This window comes from Ranitomeya variabilis, chromosome 4 (genome assembly GCF_051348905.1).
Source record: "Ranitomeya variabilis isolate aRanVar5 chromosome 4, aRanVar5.hap1, whole genome shotgun sequence".
NCBI lineage: Eukaryota > Metazoa > Chordata > Amphibia > Anura > Dendrobatidae > Ranitomeya > Ranitomeya variabilis.
In genome coordinates, this window is record NC_135235.1 from 23,982,487 (window position 1) to 24,001,724 (window position 19,238).

General features: G+C 45.3%; 1 long non-coding RNA gene across 1 annotated transcript; it reads right to left on the reverse strand.

The window, feature by feature from the left end:
- Positions 1-11,676: 11,676 nt before the first annotated feature.
- Positions 11,677-14,943, reverse strand: LOC143768342 (uncharacterized). Its single transcript, XR_013213818.1, has 2 exons — positions 14,270-14,943; positions 11,677-11,933 (listed from the first exon to the last, which is right to left on the reverse strand). It is a non-coding gene; the product is annotated as an uncharacterized LOC143768342 (long non-coding RNA).
- Positions 14,944-19,238: the final 4,295 nt, after the last annotated feature.

The window sequence follows — 19,238 nt, forward strand, 5'->3', positions numbered from 1 at the left end:
AAGTAGTGTAGTATCTGTAGAGCCTTGTGGTGCAGTAATTCTAGAGATTATTGGTGTGGTATCTCTGGTGCCTAGTGGTGTAGTAACTCTAGTGTTTATTACTGTAGTATAATACTTATAGTACCATGTAGTGTAGTATCTCTAGTATGAAGTAGTGTAGTATCTCTAGTGCCTAGTGGTTAAGTATGTGTAATGCTTAGAGGTGTAGAATCTCAAGTGCCTAGTGGTGAACTATCTTTAGTGCCAAGTGGTAAACTATCTCTGTTATCTTATAGTATAGCATCTCTAGTTCCTAGTGGTGTAGTATTTCTACTGCTTAGTAGTAAACAGGGGTGCAGCCATCGCGGTTGTACCCATTCTAAGAGGGAGGCAAGCCAACGCCAGAGAATACTTCTGCTGGATGTGCGTCCGAGGATATAGATTCAGCTGAAGTGTATCGCTGCGCAGAGACCCACCGGGTCCCTTCACCGCAATACAGGCTGCCAGACAATGAGAGGCTGACAGCTGACATTGGCGTGTTCGTGACAAAAGGTGCATGGCAATGACATCATGCGCTGCCTGTCGCTTGAATGCTGAAATCAGCTACTGGCTACAGAGGAGAATGCCAAGCAACGGGGGAGTGGTGGGACGATAAGAATCATTTAATTTTTTTTAGGCATTAAAGAAGTGTGGCAGAACGGGGACATATATGCCACGATAGGGAACATACTGCACATACCCGGATGGGCCTTGAATGGGGAAAATATATACCACGATGGGGAACATATATACTAGGATGGGGGACATACAGTGCCTTGTGAAAGTATTCGGCCCCCTGGAACTTTTCAACCTTTTCCCACATATCCTGTTTCAAACATAAAGATACCAAATGTAAATTTTTGGTGACAAATCAACAAGTGGAACACAATTGTGAAGTTGAACGAAATTTATTGGTTATTTAAAATTTTTGTGGAAATTCAAAAACTGAAAAGTGGGGCGTGCAATATTATTCGGCCCCTTTACTTTCAGTGCAGCAAACTCACTCCAGAAGTTCATTGTGGATCTCTGAATGATCCAATGTTGTCCTAAATGCCTAATGATGATAAATATAATCCACCTGTGTGTAATCAAGTCTCCGTATAAATGCACCTGCTCTGTGATAGTCTCAGGGTTCTGTTTGAAGCACAGAGAGCATCATGAAGACCAAGGAACACAACAGGCAGGTCCGTGATACTGTTGTGGAGAAGTTTAAAGCCGGATTTGGATACAAAATGATTTCCAAAACTTTAAACATCCCAAGGAGCACTGTGCAAGCGATCATATTGAAATGGAAGGAGTATCATAACACTGCAAATCTACCAAGACCCGGCCGTCCCTCTAAACTTTCATCTCAAACAAGGAGAAGACTGATCAGAGATGCAGCCAAGAGGCCCATGATCACTCTGGATGAACTGCAGAGATCTACAGCTGAGGTGGGACAGTCTGTCCATAGGACAACAATCAGTCATACACTGCACAAATCTGGCCTTTATGGAAGAGTGGCAAGAAGAAAGCCATTTCTCAAAGATATCCATAAAAAAGTGTGGTTTAAAGTTTGCAACAAGCCACCTGGGAGACACACCAAACATGTGGAAGAAAAGGGCCAAATAATATTGCACGCCCCACTTTTCAGTTTTTGAATTTCCACAAAAATGTAAAATAACCAATACATTTCATTCAACTTCACAATTGTGTTCCACTTGTTGTTGATTCTTCACCAAAAATTTACATTTGGTATCTTTAATGTTTGTTTGTTTATACCAGGATGGGGGACATAAACATATATACTAGAATGAAGCCAGGATGGGGGACATACATATCAGAATGCGGCCAGGAGGGAGGGATTATACACCAGGATGGGTCCAAGATGGGGAATGTGTATACCTGGTAGGGGCCCAGGATGGGGGGCATTACTACGTAATTGTGGAGGTTGGGGGCAACTCAGATGTCATTAACGGATTTAGGACACTACAAGGGCCCATAATCTGACCAATATGCAGGTGGGAGGGGCAGGTCCAGATTTTGCACCATGGCCCATCGGACTCTGGTTACGCCACTTATGGTAAAGTATTGAAGAGTCTCTAATGTCTACCGGTGAACTATCCCTCATGCCTAGTAGTGTAGTATCTTTAGTGCATAATGGTTAAGTATCTATAGTGTCTAGTTGTGTAGTATCCCTATTGACTAGTTGAGTATAGCTATAGTGCCTAAAGGTGACGAATCTCTAGTGCCAAATGTTCTAGTAACTACTATCTCTATTTTCTAATGGTACAGTAGCTCTAATCATTCAGTGTCTCTGGTGCCTAGTGGTGTATTATCTTTGGTGCCTAGTGGTGTATTATCTCTGTGGTCTAGTGGTGTATTATCTCTGGTTCCTAGTGTGTACTATCGCTGGTGCCTGGTGGTGCATTATCTCTGGTGGCTAGTGGTGTATTATCTCTGGTGACTAGTAGTGTATTATCTCTGCATCCAAGTGGTGTATTATCTCAGGTGCCTAGTGGTGTATTATCTCTGGTGCCTAGTTTTGTACTGCAGTGCCCCAGAGTCCTGGTCGTTGCAGTACTGATGCTCCGCCGCTAAGGGGGGCTATGGTACGTCTGATGGCACTGAAGGAGTTCACCTGACCAGGTATCACAGACACCAATACACTTCACAGTCTGGCCTCCAGGGGGAGCTAAGGGTGCTATGTATTAGGCCACTCCTCACAATCTGGTAAAACTGGGGGTTGGATAGGAAGTTAGGGAGAAGCTGACTGGGAATCGAACAGGCAACACCCTGTGGCAGAGGGTGTTGCAGGGAGAGACTCAGGGGGGTCCCTGTCAGGGGTGGGATCCTGACAGAGGCCTAGCGAACAGAGAGAACGTTACGTGACCGTGCCTGCACGAGATATCGGCGGTACCCTAAGAAAGGACAAGAAGCGAGGTATATTGTGCTGAGTGAGAAACGAGATCAACGCAACAAGGAGAAATACCAGTGGGAGTCGTGCTGTAAGACGAGGCAACATCCTACTGAGGCGCGTAGCCGGTGGCCGGAACGCCGAGGAAGTACTAGGCTCCAAGCAATACTTCAAACCTATGGCAGGACAGTCAGCTATAGGCGGGCTGTCTCACACAAATCACCTACGAAGACACAGGGGGCAACAACAGGAGAAGGGCGACACTAGGGTCCAGGAAGAGCTCCGAGCCTACCCGTCATACGGGTGCGTCCTAGCCATATCATCTGGGGGACGAAAGAGAACATCATAATCGAGTTGTGAGGGAACTTCAGAAACAGACACAACAGTTGTGGGGACTATCCCGTAAGCACAGCAGGGGAGGACCACAACACACAAGCGCTAGAAGGTAGGCACAGATTTCCACCTGCAAAGGGAGCTCTGGAGGTGTCATCGGACCGGCCGGACTTGCGCAGCCCGGTTAACCGTATTCCGGACTGAGGATCCAGGAACCTTCAGTAAAGAGGTAAAGAGACTGCAACGTGGTGTCTTCGTTATTTACTGTGACCGGCACTGCACCGCACTACCACCACCATCCACACCTATTATTGGGCGCCCCTCAGCAGGGTCACGGACCGGGTCTAGCCACCGTGACAACCCCAGACCAGAGACTCAGAGGCCCGGTACCGGGTACCCCTCGGCCCTGCGGCAGTGGGGGCGCTGCAAACTTGGCGTCACGAACAGGATCTACTTAAGCCTGAAGAATCAGGTCATGTGTGCCTTGGAACTGTGATTTATTGTGATTGGACTGTGACTTATTGCAAAGGCTGTGTGTTGCCACTTGCCGCTAAAAGTTCCCGCCAAAAGCCGCCGCCATTGCAGCGCCACAGGGAGCGCAGAGGAAGAAGAAGGGCGTGCCATGGGAGGAGACTACCAAAGCGGCGCCAAAAGTAGCGACCGCCCCCTCCGACTTCTGCTGCGAGAAGACGACCTGCCCAGCAGCAGAGGAGAACAGCCCCCTGATTTGCAACGGCGGGAACGAGGTGAAGAGGGAACTCGACCTTGGAGAAATGGCGGAGCCAGGTGCATGCGTTGCCGCTGAATGCCGGACAGCGATGACGATCAGCAAGTGCCCGAGCGACGGCGAAGAGATCCCAGCTTGCCTTCACCCACCAGAGGCGGACCCGCATCCACTGCAGCTGAAGGATCTGAACTCCCCAGAGCCACTGGCGGCGGAGCCGAGCCTACCTATCCTGACCACGGAGCCAGCAGGTGCGGAGCCATGGAGAGCGGAGCCACATCGAGAGGCCACCTTGGTGGAGCCGCGGTCCGGGCTGCAGCCGATTCCAGTGTCCTTGTCAGCGGAACGGATCGACATCGGTGGAATCACATCAGCCGCAGAGCAGAGGCCGCCTCCTGCTCAGCCAGAAACTGAGTAAGCAAGAATGCTTCATCGAATGTAAATAGTTAACTGTTTGTCTTTTTGCTGCTACAACCCGATCAGGGTAACTCTTAAAGGGATCCTTTTGTTTACCCGGGATCCCTTCTTCTGCTTTTTGTTTTTGTTTCCTGTTTCATCATTGTTAAAAGAACTGCTGGATCATGAACACTGCATGATTACAAACTTCTTGTAAATAGTTTGCACCTTCTTAAAGGTGCCCTCTACTGGTTTTATAAAAGAAAGGACTCTTTGCGAAGAAACTGTTCCTGGAAGCAGTACCGGAGTCCTTGCTGCACACGGACTTGCAGCTTGAGAAGTTGCACTACCTCATAGAGACTTGGTTCCTTCTTAAAGGGAACGTTCACCCATAGCACTTAAAGTATAATGATGCCTTAAGAGAAATAGTGATAATGCTTACATGTAAAGTTATATGTAGTCAGACAGTTGATAGTAAGAAATGTTTAATGATGTGTCAGAGAATGAGGACAGGAAGTGAACCCGTACGGGGTTAATCGGTGAGTCCTCCTAGGAGCCATACAGAGATGGCTCATAGATCTTGAACTGAGAGATGGATGATAAGTTCTATACTGTGTATAGTAGTAGAAAGGCAGTAGGCCCGGGCAGAAAGGGGCGGTCCTGTAATAGAACGAGAGGCGGTAGGCCTGGGCAAGTAGACAGGTGGTCCTGCAGATGTAAAGATGAAAAATGAAGAAAAAGTTGATTAGCCTTATAATGTTTTATAAGAAGGTCTTTAGTGGATTCAGCGTGTACGTCCTTAAAGGCAATGTTAAATTATTGTTCAGAAATTTGCACTTAGTAGAATACCCGGTTGGGTAAGAAAAGTTATTTATAGTATGTTATTCAAAGTATTTAACCATGTTTGTAACGTTCAAGTGTCCTCACCTCCCATAAAGGGAAGCTCTGTTCAAATTTGCTTATTGTTATTGCATTTCAAAATTGTATGTCTTTTTGCTGACATGTATTGTTGTTTTCTTCCCAGTCCAGGAGTACTGGATTTAACCGGGGGGGAGTGCAGCGCCCCAGAGTCCTGGTCGTTGCAGTACTGATGCTCCGCCGCTAAGGGGGGCTATGGTACGTCTGATGGCACTGAAGGAGTTCACCTGACCAGGTATCACAGACACCAATACACTTCACAGTCTGGCCTCCAGGGGGAGCTAAGGGGGCTATGTATTAGGCCACTCCTCACAATCTGGTAAAACTGGGGGTTGGATAGGAAGTTAGGGAGAAGCTGACTGGGAATCGAACAGGCAACACCCTGTGGCAGAGGGTGTTGCGGGGAGAGACTCAGGGGGGTCCCTGTCAGGGGTGGGATCCTGACAGAGGCCTAGCGAACAGAGAGAATGTTACGGGACCGCGCCTGCACGAGATAGCGGCGGTACCCTAAGAAAGGACAAGAAGCGAGGTATATTGTGCTGAGTGAGAAACGAGATCAACGCAACAAGGAGAAATACCAGTGGGAGTCGTGCTGTAAGACGAGGCAACATCCTACTGAGGCGCGTAGCCGGTGGCCGGAACGCCGAGGAAGTACTAGGCTCCAAGCAATACTTCAAACCTACGGCAGGACAGTCAGCTATAGGCGGGCTGTCTCACACAAATCACCTACGAAGACACAGGGGGCAACAACAGGAGAAGGGCGACACTAGGGTCCAGGAAGAGCTCCGAGCCTACCCGTCATACGGGTGCGTCCTAGCCATATCATCTGGGGGACGAAAGAGAACATCATAATCGAGTTGTGAGGGAACTTCAGAAACAGACACAACAGTTGTGGGGACTATCCCGTAAGCACAGCAGGGGAGGACCACAACACACAAGTGCTAGAAGGTAGGCACAGATCACCACCTGCAAAGGGAGCTCTGGAGGTGCCATCGGACCGGCCGGACTTGCGCAGCCCGGTTAACCGTATTCCGGACTGAGGATCCAGGAACCTTCAGTAAAGAGGTAAAGAGACTGCAACCTGGTGTCCTCGTTATTTACTGTGACCGGCACTGCACCGCACTACCCCCACCATCCACACCTATTATTGGGCGCCCCTCAGCAGGGTCACGGACCGGGTCTAGCCACCGTGACAACCCCAGACCAGAGACTCAGAGGCCCGGTACCGGGTACCCCTCGGCCCTGCGGCAGTGGGGGCGCTGCAGTACTATTTCTGGTGCCTAGTGATGTATTATCTCTGGTGTCTAGTGGTGTATTATCTCTGGTGCCTAGAGGTGTATTATCTCTGGTGCCTATTGGTGTATTATCTCTGCATCCAAGTGGTGTACTATCTCAGGTGTCTAGTGGTGTATTATTTCAGGTAACTAGGTGTGTATTATCTCTGATGCCTAGTTTTGTATTATCTCAGGTGCCTAGTGGTGTATTATCTCTGGCACCTAGTAGTGTATTATCTCGTGCCTAGTTGTGTATTGTCTCTGGGGCCTAGTGGTGTATTATCTCTGGGGTCTAGTGGTGTATTATCTCTGGGGTCTAGTGGTGTATTATCTCTGGTGACTGGTGATGTATTATCTCTGGTGCCTAGTGGTGTATTATCTCTGGGGTCTAGTTGTGTATTATCTCTGGTGCCTAGTGGTGTAATATCTCTGGTGTCTAGTGGTGTATTATCTCTGGGTCCTAGCTGTGTATTATGTCTGGGTCCTAGTTGTGTATTATCTTTGGTGCCTACTGGTGTATTATCTCTGGTGCCGTCTGGTTCAGCTTCCAGTCACTGTTTTTTGTGTTATTGAAACTAAGTAATTACAAGGTTATTTTGCAGGGGTAGATAAAGCAAATAAGTGGCCGACTGATTTGTCTTTCATTGATAATAACCCCCTGGGAAGCTTAAGTTGCTGAAATTAACAATATCACATCGTCACCCTTCTGTTTTACAGAAATGATGATTGTAATGCAGTCGATCGCTCCAGCGCCCTCTAATCTGTTCTTCTTGAGATGATCAGAATATTACGCAACCATCGCTATTGAACTGATCAGTATTATGCAGTGTTTACAAAGCATAAAAATGATCCAGAAATTAGCTATGAAAAGAGCACAACCGTGACGTGTAAAAAGAACATAGCAGAAGGATCACGCCGCAAAGACAAAGCAAATGTCAACAATGGAACAACTCCGGAGCCAAAAGCTAAATTCTCACATGGACGTCGTGTCTCCATGCGGGCATCTCCAGAGTAGGACGGGGATTACTGCGCCTTATGTACCTGCCATGTCATGCAGAACAGGAACAAGGAGTGAAGATGGCTCATAACAAAGACACCGAGCCTCCAAAAAGACAGCACAAGGCAAAAATGTTGGTTCTGGCCACCATGCACATCGATTCTGAGACATAAGGATGGTTTATCTAGTTTCTTCCATTGGAGAAGAAGATCATATGACCTTTAGACGAGGGTAGACATATGGGTTCGGAAAAAGTAAATATAGGACCCCTTATCAACTAGTGTATTGTATGTAAAGGACTATATCATAATTCCCTTTGCTCACAATAGCAGGTGGATGTCAGGAAAATGAACAAAGTCACTCAATAGTAGCTGGGAGTAAGTGATGCACTTCTGGAGCTTGCCAGAGGAGCAATCACATCCAGGTGCCATAGATGTAGGAACACACCAGCATTATAAAATATATATTTAAAACTGTTTTTTACATGGACTGAAGAGATAGGGAAAGTTGCGTAGATGCATGACATGGATCTTCGCTTTAGTTGCTGTTTCCCCTTGTAAAAATTAATCTTTTATTTAAAAAGTTAAATGGTGCAACTTATTAAAAATCCTCTCCGGTCTCAAGAATGGTGCTATTATTAATCGCACAGTTTACCACTCATTGTCCATGTTCACTGCAGGTTGACAGTCTCCTGGGCAAGGAGCATAGCGCTTACAAGCTGTTTGCTATACAGCTGGTAAGTGGTGCTCTGATGCTGGCCAGATTGTTGGATCTGGCCTGAATCAGTGCTCTTGTGCTCCTCTGGTGCCATAGAAGCAAAGCTACCTTTGCTTACAGCATCTCAGAGAGCACAGTTTGACTCATGTGCTGTTGTTACACAGTTGCCACTCCTATCTGTGTCCGTCACTGCCCACCGTGTCCATGTTCTCACTGTCCCTCGAGTTTGCTGCTCCAGGGCCCTGGAACAATATGTCTATCCTGACCTGCAGCATTGAGATTCCACCACCTCAGGTGATCCTAACACTGACCTTCATTGTGTGATCTACTTGTTATTGTCCTGGTTTTGGGCAGGGTAAATGCCCTGTCCTCTCAGGGTTTATTGTTGTGGCCTCCTTTTGGATCTGGGAGGGGTATTTATGCGCATGCTGGACTTGGATTCTCTGTCAGTTATACTTTTGTTCTGTCTGTTTGTCTGACCCCCTGGTGTGCATGTGCATACTGTGTTGTTTGACTGCTTTCTGTGTTCGACCTGGTCTGTTTCTCTTTCGGCTTCTCTGCCTGGCATCCCTAGTTGTTTTGCTCTTCTGGTTCTGACCTTCCTTGCTCGGCTTGGTTTTCTGACCTTTGGCTTCCACCTAACTATTCTTCCGTCTCTTCCCCCGGTACCTCTTTTGACCTTTTGGGTTTGACTTCGGAACGTTTGGACTCCCCTTTTGGCACCTCTTGTCTCCTCCGTACTCTGATGCCTTATTCAGATCCCGGTACACCCAGGGTTGTGACAGTTATATAGTTACAAAAATCTAAAAACAAGAAAATGGGACCGAATGGTGCTGGTGACTAAAAGTGGACCATTCACCTGTTCTGTTTTTGCTCTTATTTTCTTCCCGCTTCTCCCCTGATTATTCTGTGTTTTAATTTTTTTTAAATCCACTATACAGTTCCAGAGATATGAGGTTTATATTTAGAACCTTATGTTGGTGGTATTTATCAAGTGGGCGTATCTGACATGGTAATTATGCAAAGCAGACTAAAATCATGTCCCCAGATCATCCTGCTAGCCACGCCCAATTTTAAAACACAATTTACAAAATAGCGCTAAATAAAAAAGCCCGCATCTCTGGAATCGCAGGGCTGATTTAAATTAAACAAAAACTGGAGTGGCAGGAATAAAGTCAAAGCAAAACTGGCCACTTTTGACCTGGTGAAAGGTCCAATCTAAAAAGACAGGCAGATTAGTAAAGTCAGGTTTATTCAGGCTTCGCGTTTCGGCACCAGTGCTTTCTTCAGGCCATATTACCATAACAAACAAAATGGATATACTATATACATGATGAGACAAGAAAAGAAAATACATCATGGGGGTTGGGTCAAAGATCATGATGCCACTGAAGAAAAATAAGTAAATTGACCTTCATAAAACATCCTTTATTGGACATGAACTCCGGACAACTTGTTATATAACTTCTTTAATCATTAATTCTAAATTAAGATTTCCTTCTTAGCCATAACCACATGGAAACTTGATGTATTTCCAGATCAGTGATATTTACTGAGACTCTAATATTAAGCAGAAGGACTTAGGACTGTTGTAAGAAAGTATAATCATCAGACAGAATGTTCTGGCAGGAAAAGGCGATGACCTGAGCCAATGTCACTGAAAAGAGCTGTAGGTGAGACAGCAGCAGGGTAATAAAGAACAATACCAACTTCTAATCCGTCATGGTGGCCCCATGGACATCCCAAGCAACATTTCAAAGGGACATAGTATAGTAGGCACACATGTATTCCAAGTGATAATGTATCTTATAAGTACAGCAAAAAAGTCTGTGTATGAATCAGTCCAAAGTTGGGGTTCTCAGACCTTGTTCAAGGCAGACGCAGAGGAACAGACATACATGCGTTACTCTACCACTAGGCACCAAAGTTGACTTTCATCGCTGAGTGCCCATCATATCTTCTACTATCTCAAAAGGACAGGCTGTGTCAGGTGCAGGTGTTTAGTCTGTGACTCAATATGCCCGACTGTTCCTTCTTTACCACCATTTGCTTTGCTGTGGATGAATGAAAAGAGTCAAAACCAATCATCTGTACAGTCACCATCAAATGGAAGAAGGAAGGCTTGACAAATCCATTGTGGTCCAAGCAGCACACAAAGACTGCTTGGATCATTGTGTGCCACCAGAAAGTCCTTCTTCCAGTGCTGTGATAGTAGCTGGAGACTTCTGCTCTGAGGGCAGTAGCAGAGAGAACATTGGAGTGCAGAGTAGTGTAAAGTCTCCAGGAACTTTTATTATTGAGATTGAGGAGACTTCAGCCCTTGTGCTTAAATGGAAAGTTACCCTCTTGTAGAGAACCCCCCAAGAGTGCATGTGCTGACGAGATATGGTGGCGATCAACACAGGCATGGTGAGTGACCGTTCAGTCCATATAGAGATGGAACTTAGACATGAGTCTGTTCTCTAGTTGTGGCAGGAAATAATTTGGTGGACTCGTTGATCTTTTGTGGTCATGAGTCCATTGAAGGTAGTGGCGTAGCAGTCAAGAAATTTTCCCCTATGTGTGGCATCTAGATAGAGCAGGCTATGGACTTTCAGAGACCACCAGTGGAACTCTAGGGCGATTATTTTGGTGTAACACAACCTGAGAAAAATTCTGAATAGCCGAGATCTCCAAGCATGGTTGGACTGCGCTGTTGTTGAGCCTTGATATTTCCTGTCACTAAAACTGTTGTTCTGAATCAACTCTGATTTCATCTAGATGCCTTTCATACAAATAATATATATAAGAAAAGAATATGTTTGCAGAGGAGAAAGAATGAGTTATGAAAACACCAATACGTTTATGATTATTTCTTTGGCTCTGGATGACTAACTGGCTACAAACTGCTCTCCTGCTATGGTTAACGAGGAGCTGTCACTTGCCATAAATGTGTAATTATTTTTCTAAACTCAGATGTTCTCTTGAATCTGGTGTAGTTTTTTGTTTTGACCCTGTGGCTCTCCATTCATGAAATATGGTCATCTTTTCCCTGCAGGTAAATCTATACTTGTTTACCAAGTGGATGTGGTCTTCAATTTTACTTTTATGGTGGATGTCACCTTGACCACCATGCCCAATTGACTGAAAACAATATGAAGGATTTCTCTTGATCGGGAAGACCCAACCCATTAACTTCAACAAGTGCTGTATATTCTTATGTAAGTGCCGCAGGAGAATTGTACGTTTCCCAAGTCCCCAACTATAGCCGATCTCTGGCAGTCTCACACTTAGTGATTATTTTTGGGCAATACTTTCTATTGAAACCAAAAATTATCCAAAGTGGACAATCAAATAAAAGTGTTATTTCTCAGTGAAAAACTATACAACCTGACCTAATCAGAAAGTCCAGAAAAGACCAGAACATGAGCCATCCAGTTTAATTATGACATAAGAAAAGGAAGCCATGGATCTATCTCCATCTCCAACACAAGATCGAACAGCTCCATGGTGAACTCCCTCATAAAAAAAAAAAAATCCAGGTGAGATAGAAGGTGATGAAGGGCATTATGCTGTGAATCTCATGTCCTGCATCATCGGGGGTGATGAAGATCATATCCACCTGCTCAGTGTCCTCCTCCGGAGAAGCTGCGTAGAACGTTTCGATCATCCGCACCAAGCCTACAAGGAGACAGAATAGAGATTGACAAGATCCTAGAAGCAAAATGTCAAGTGGATCGGCTTATGCAAGACTCATCAACAAAAAAAATTGGTGAGATGTTCTGAAACCCCAAAACCTTCCTATGATATAAACCTTTTTTTTTTACACTTGAAATTTATCATTAAGAACCAGTATCATTATGCCATTTTCCTCACGCAGAATCTGAGGAATGGTCAATGCTGGAAGAACAAAAGTAGAATTTGTACCAGAACCAAAATTGAGAGCTGAATAATAATAATAATAGTAATAATAATAATAATAATTTTATTTCTATAGCACCAACATGTTCCAGAGCACTTTACATTTCAGAGGGGACTTGCACAGACAAATAAAGACATTACAGCATAACAATAATCACATAAATCAACAGATATCAAGAGGAATGAGGGCCCTGATCAGAAACTTACAATCTATGGAGCTGATTACATTTTCTCAATATATTTTTGGTACAGAGATCCAAACTCTCCATGTAAACACTTAATGAAGAAATTGTGTATGCCTTTAACTATCATTAGGGGGAGCTCCCTGTATACAGAGATACATGATAAGATCCTGTCTGCAGCCACCACTAGGGGGAGTTCATTGTATACAGAGATACATGGTAAGATTCTGTCTGCAGCCACCACTAGGGGGAGTTCATTGTATACAGAGATACAGGATAAGATCCTGCCTGCAGCCACCACTAGGGGGAGCTCCCTGTATACAGAGATACATAAGATCCTGTCTGCAGCCACCACTAGGGGGAGCTCCCTGTATACAGAGATACATGATCAGATCCTGTCTGCAGCCACCACTAGCGGGAGCTTCCTATATCCAGAGATACATGGTAAGATTCTGTCTGCAGCCACCACTAGGGGGAGCTCCCTGTATACAGAGATACATGATAAGATCCTGTCTGCAGTCACCACTAGGGGGAGCTCCCTGTATACAGAGATACATGATAAGATCCTGTCTGCAGCCACCACTAGGGGGAGCTCCCTGTATACAGAGATACATGATAAGATCCTGTCTGCAGTCACCACTAGGGGGAGCTCCCTGTATACAGGGATACATGATAAGATCCTGCCTGCAGCCACCACTAGGGGGAGCTCCCTGTATACAGAGATACATGATAAGATCCTGTCTGCAGCCACCACTAGGGGGAGCTCCCTGTATACAGAGATACATGATAAGATCCTGTCTGCAGCCACCACTAGGGGGAGCTCCCTGTATACAGAGATACATGATAAGATCCTGTCTGCAGCCACCACTAGGGGGAGCTCCCTGTATACAGAGATACATGATAAGATCCTGTCTGTAGCCACCACTAGGGGGAGCTCCCTGTATACAGAGATACATGATAATATCCTGTCTGCAGTCACCACTAGGGGGAGCTCCCTGTATACAGAGATACATGATAAGATCCTGTCTGTAGCCACCACTAGGGGGAGCTCCCTATATACAGAGATACATGATAAGATCCTGTCTGCAGTCACCACTAGGGGGAGATAACTGGTTCATGCAGCTTTACATGAACACCCGAGCCTTACACTATGGCTGGTCCAAATAACTAAAGCAATTGTTACCATCCACCTCTTGTGTCTCCCCTTTTCCTCATAGGTTGTAAGCTTGCAAGCAGGGCCCTCATTCCTCCTGGTATCTGTTCTGTGATTATTGTCTGTACAAGTCCCCAAGTGCTTCGGAATATGTCGACGGTATAGAAATAAAATTATTACTATTATCTATTCTATTTTGTTGGGTCACGCTGTGATTTTACTGTACACGGCAGATGAAATGTCGGGTCTTCAAGGACATGGGTGTGTACAAATCAGATGGCACTCGCACGGTCTGAGTGCCGTGCAATTTTTTTTAGCACACTCATTGACTTGCATTGGTGAGTCTCGTCCGAGATCTGAGCTGAGAAAAAAAAATCACAGATGAGCTGTGACTCATAGAATAACATTGGTCAGAGTGCAATCCGGTTTTTCATCGGTTTGCACTTTTCCATCATCCTCGCAGATGAGTATGAGCCCTTAGAGTCATTTCCTCTTATGTCCTCAAGTACATTATATCTCAAATCAAAAGTTAGTACTTAAAGGGGTTGTCCACTTTAAGACGATTTTCACAATGGTTACTTTCTAACATGCGATTATAAGAGATCAGCACCAATGTTTTGCTTTTCTTAAGCCAGACCGTTACTTAGCATCATCTTTTCGATCTGTAGCTGCTACAAGAAGGGTTGCACCTGACCCGTCCACCAGTGGGAACGTCTCTGACATCTTATGGTGGGCTATTTTCATGCACAGACTGATTTTACCTTCCTTCTCGGTGATTTCCACCTCCTGCCGCTTTTGCTTTCTTGCTGGTGGGGACTGTGTGATGGTGTAAGTAAGAATGAAGATGAGGAGGAGCAGCAGGACCTTCATGTCCATGAGAACTGTGATATCAGTTCTCTCGGTAACTCTTGGTTCTCCCTCTTTCGTGAGAAGCAATAAGTTCACCAGTCGGGATCTTCCTTTACTTTTTCTTTCCTAGAATTTAATGTCACAGTGAGCTCATGATTCTCCCGACGATGACGTCATCACAAAGGACAATGGGACGTTCCACATTCCATTCCTGACTGCAAATCTCTGACAATTCTCCGTATTTGAGATCTGTGCCGTTGTCAGTGAATTAAACCTTTGTGTTTTTAATTCGAGACCGAAAACACCGTCTCTGATGTTCTGCAGCATTTTTTCACTGCATTCATCACTCTTTCTTTTCCCCAAAAAAAATGTTGCGGTCAGATGAAAAATAAAAACAGTGTTGCAAATATGGGGGAAAAAATTTCAATTTTGCAAATCTAAAAATTGAAAAAAAAAGTTAAATGCAAACAATGTTGAAAATGAAAAAAAAAAACAACGAAAAAAATGCCTATGTTTTCATAAAAACTATTTGAAATGCATAAAGTTTTTTTTACAAGTATTTAAAAGTGCTGCAAAATTAGTTGTGGAGGAGAGAATATTTGTATTTTACCACCATTCTTGTCCCAAATATTAAAGTATTAATAAAGTAATGGGCATCTAAAGAATTCATTACAAATTTTCCCTCAAAAGTTTGGATTTTTCAACCAGACACCTTTTTGTTGTATTGTTTAAGAACCTAACTCCATGTCCTCCATTACTTTTGGATTGGACTTTGGTTTTCCAGTCGATATGAAACCCCATATTGCACCCAGTGGTCAGGTTGGGTCATTGGGTGAATTAAATCTTCTCGGCCGCTTTAAGCCAATTTGCCCAAAACTAATTCTGAGAAATTCGCTCCTCTCTATGGACAACCCCATAAACAGCAGATTTTACTAAAGTGAGCTAGATCTGCCAATGATCTGCAGATAAATATTGTATGCGTATGGGAAGACTGAGGGGCCAAACAGCTTTTCTGCAACACTGAATAAACCCAAGTTCTAGAAATAACATTGAAAGTTCTACTGAAGATGTTTCATTAAGGCCCAGTAACTAGCAAATGGATAGTGGACAAATCTGCAGATGCTAAATAGGGAAATCGTATCCTGGAGCCCAATAGGGAATGAATGTAGTACGGTCAATCATTTCCACAGCCGCTCCATTCATTCTCCATAGGACTTCTGAGCACAGTATTCGGCACACATTTGAGCACAGTATTCGGCACTGCCGCTCCATCCATTTTCCATAGGACTTCCGAGCACAGTATTCGGCACTGTTCCTCCATCCATTTTCCATAGGACTTCCGAGCACAGTATTCAGCACTGCCGCTCCATCCATTTTCCATAGGTCCTCCGAGCACTGTATTCAGCACTGCCGCTCCATTCATTCTCTGTAGAACTTCTGAGCACTGTATTAAGCCATTTCTGGCAGTCTCATAAATGAATGTAGTGGTGGTCAAACATGTGATTTGCCGCTCCATAGTTACCGGGAAAAAGGTGCCCCATTTTGGCAGTCAGAAGTAAGTACCAGCAGTCGGACTTCCATTGTTCAGGAAGTTATCACCTACCCAGTAAATAGGCGATAAGTAAGGCTAGGTTGACATTGCGTTAGTGGGTGATCGCTAACGGACAGCGTTGCACGGCGAAAATGTCGCAATTAACGCCGTGCAACGGGTCCGTTAGCGCACCCATTGACAGCAATGTAAATTTTGCCTGCAGCGCATCACTAGCGCGTGCCTTTTTCGGCTCGCGCTAGTGATGTGCCGTTCTTCTGTGACGCGCCTCGGACGCTGCTTGCAGCGTCCGCGGCGCGCCCGAGGTCCGTTCCCCGCTGCGAGAGCGAGGACGTTAACGCGACCCCTCAACGCGGCCCCTAAATAAACATTGCGTTAGCGCAATCCGCTAGCGCTAGCGCTAAACGGATTGCCCTAACGCAATGTGAACCTAGCCTAAGAAATCATGGATCAACTTTAATGTTATGTCAAGCATAAGGTTAATCAGCCATGAAAAATGCCTTACAAGTGAATAGACTTTTGCAGGTAAACATCCCCCGGCAGGAGGGATAATGTGACTGATGTGTAACAGTGGAAGCATGCGGGTCAGTAGGTTAGTATTCCCATTTTGCACTGTAGACTCGTGGTGAGAGGCTGATGGACCCGTCACATGAAGGTTAATGTGATCACCTGGAGGGCGACCTCCTTATCTCATCATCTCGGCCTCATTCAGAAGTTAATGTCCATGGTATCTGGTCATTAATCTGTAATGGCTTGTCCCTCTCACCAGTGCCGGAAGCGGACAGGAAGCTCAGACGGGAGGATGATGATGATGATCATGATGATGATGATGATCATGAAACCTCGGTACAAGAGCAGTGGAAAGTAATAAAAAAATTACAAAAACAGAAACTTAATTTGGTTCATCCAGTTATACATAGAAGGGGGTCCTCATCTCTTCACCAGAACAAAGAGCGTCTCTCTCTGGAGGACTTGTCCTGTCCTACATTACATGTTGAGGTGAATGGACAGTGAGTAATGCTTTATGTATCCTGCGAAGGCACTGTAGTGAAACTTAACACATTCTAGATATCCACAATCCCACATATTACATCTGATCTCTACAGAGGTACCAGCTACAGGGTGGACTGTGTAAACAAGAAGCAGGGTTTACATAAATGTAGCAGAGCTGGATCAGAGAGACAGCAAAATCATGTCCAATATGTAGTATTGTCTAGATATATTAGTTCTGAAGTCGTGAAATAGCGGAAGCAGATGTAGCAGATCTGGAAAAATGGAATTGCAGAGTTGTACAGGACAGGCAGGATTGATATAAAATATATGACGGTTTAACAGATGGGTGACATTGTAAGGTTTCGTTTGGCTGAGTGTGATTTGGAAACCAAAATCACCAGTGACTCTCATGTTGTGATAACTACTGTATGTCCACCCTCACGCTACTGGTACTGCTCCTTTGGAGGCCTTTGGCAAAAGCCTGTGATGTAGTGTGGTGGATGGGATGAGCAAGGAAGCAGGAGAGGCCATTATTGTTAGCAGAAAGTCTTTTACTGAGGTAGACGTTGAATCAAAATAACAGATAACTGCCATCAGACTGGATGGTGTCATGATCCAGGCCGGGGTTTGTTTCTTGCTATTCTCTCCCTGGTCTGGTCATGCGGGGATTAACCTTCTCTGCCTTGTTCTGGGTTCGGTGTGGCTATTTCAGTCTGCTGCAGAGCAATCTGACTAGGAACCAACATTTGGGTCAAGAGTGGTGTGTTGAGCTGCCAGATATAGAGCCTGCTGGTTCCGGATAGGTCGGGGAACCTAATCTCTGCAGGAAACAGCAGGGTTAAATTCCTGCAAAGACCGGCACACCCCTTAAGACCAAATGGAAGAAACATGCTGATGCAGTAGTCCAGAGGAGTGTGTCAAGAGGCAAAACTCGGCAAGCTGGCCTGACGCAAGGAGAAGCCGCGTGATGAGCACTGTGAGTAGGACGGTGCTCAGGAGGCATGCCCATTACCGCAGTGAAAGTACCCCCTTATGCCCCTTCCTTTTTAGACCAGATTGACAAAGACATGTCTCAGAAATGCTGGGGTTGCAGACATCTTTGGAAAGCCTGTTCATAGAGGACTCAATATCACCAGCATACTGTGGACAGATGGCCACAAAGTCCCAAACATCTTGACCAGCTTGGATTCATTGGTCAAAGACAGGATTCTCCTCCTCCTAGTTGAAGCTAAGGTCTTATCTGAATGGAGGTCTCTTACAAGAACTGGAGCTGCTTCTTCAACCTTAGTGGGGTTATCGATGTACTGAGATTCCTCCTCAGAATAAGGGGTGTCAAGGGATCAAGACAAGACACACAAGTCAAAGTCCGTGAAAGCAGGACCGAAGGCAAAGAAGACGGGGACTTGGAAACAACATTAGCAAGGCAGTTAGCAGAACAATATGATCCACACTGTGACACCTGACTGGTTGACGAGTCACTGAATGGCCTATGTAGACAGACAGAACCATGAAAGACCCAAAATAACAGAGTATACCGAGCTAGGGAGCACATAAAGCTAATTATTTCCACGTGTTGGGTAGCAATTTAAAGGGGGACAGGCAGTGTGGCATGATGAACAGGCTCAGCCAGGGGTTGTCCGCCAATGGAGGCAACTTCCAGGGGACGAACTAGCTATTGAGTAGAAAACTGAAGCTCATGAACCATGTTGGGATGGATAAGATTGGCAACGGATCCACAGTCTAAATGGGCTGCTGCAGAGACAGACCTCTTTCCCCAAACCAAAGTGGCTTAGGTCAAAAGTTTTGGAGAGCTAACTTCCCATTCAGGGTCAACTCACTGACTGTCCCAAGGTGCTGAAGGCCTCTTGGCCTCAGTAAACACTGACAATCATAATGTCTCCACAGTACATGCACATGTTATCATGGTACTTTCACTGTCGTTCTTGTACAGAGAGTTTGGCTTGCTTTATCTGCATCAGCTCTACAGCAACAGCTTGTAGCAGCAATGGGTACTGAAAGGTTAGAATCAACCTGGGAGGTTCCTTGAGAAAAGAAGATTCTTGAGCCTGTTGTAGAGCCTGCTCATAGAAACAAAGATCAATTCTAGTAGCAAGGTGTATAAAGATATCCAGAAAGAAGGGTAGATCTTTGCCCACCAGCTCATCCTTGATATGACCAGACAGACCCTGCCAGAAAGTTGCCACTAAAGCTTCTTCATTCTTCTTCTTCATTCCAGGCCAGCTCCACCTCCAGGGTGTGGAAGAGTAATGCATACTGAGCCACGGTATCCATGCTCTGTCTTAGAATCAGCAGGGACAAGGCGAAAGATGAGGTGCAGC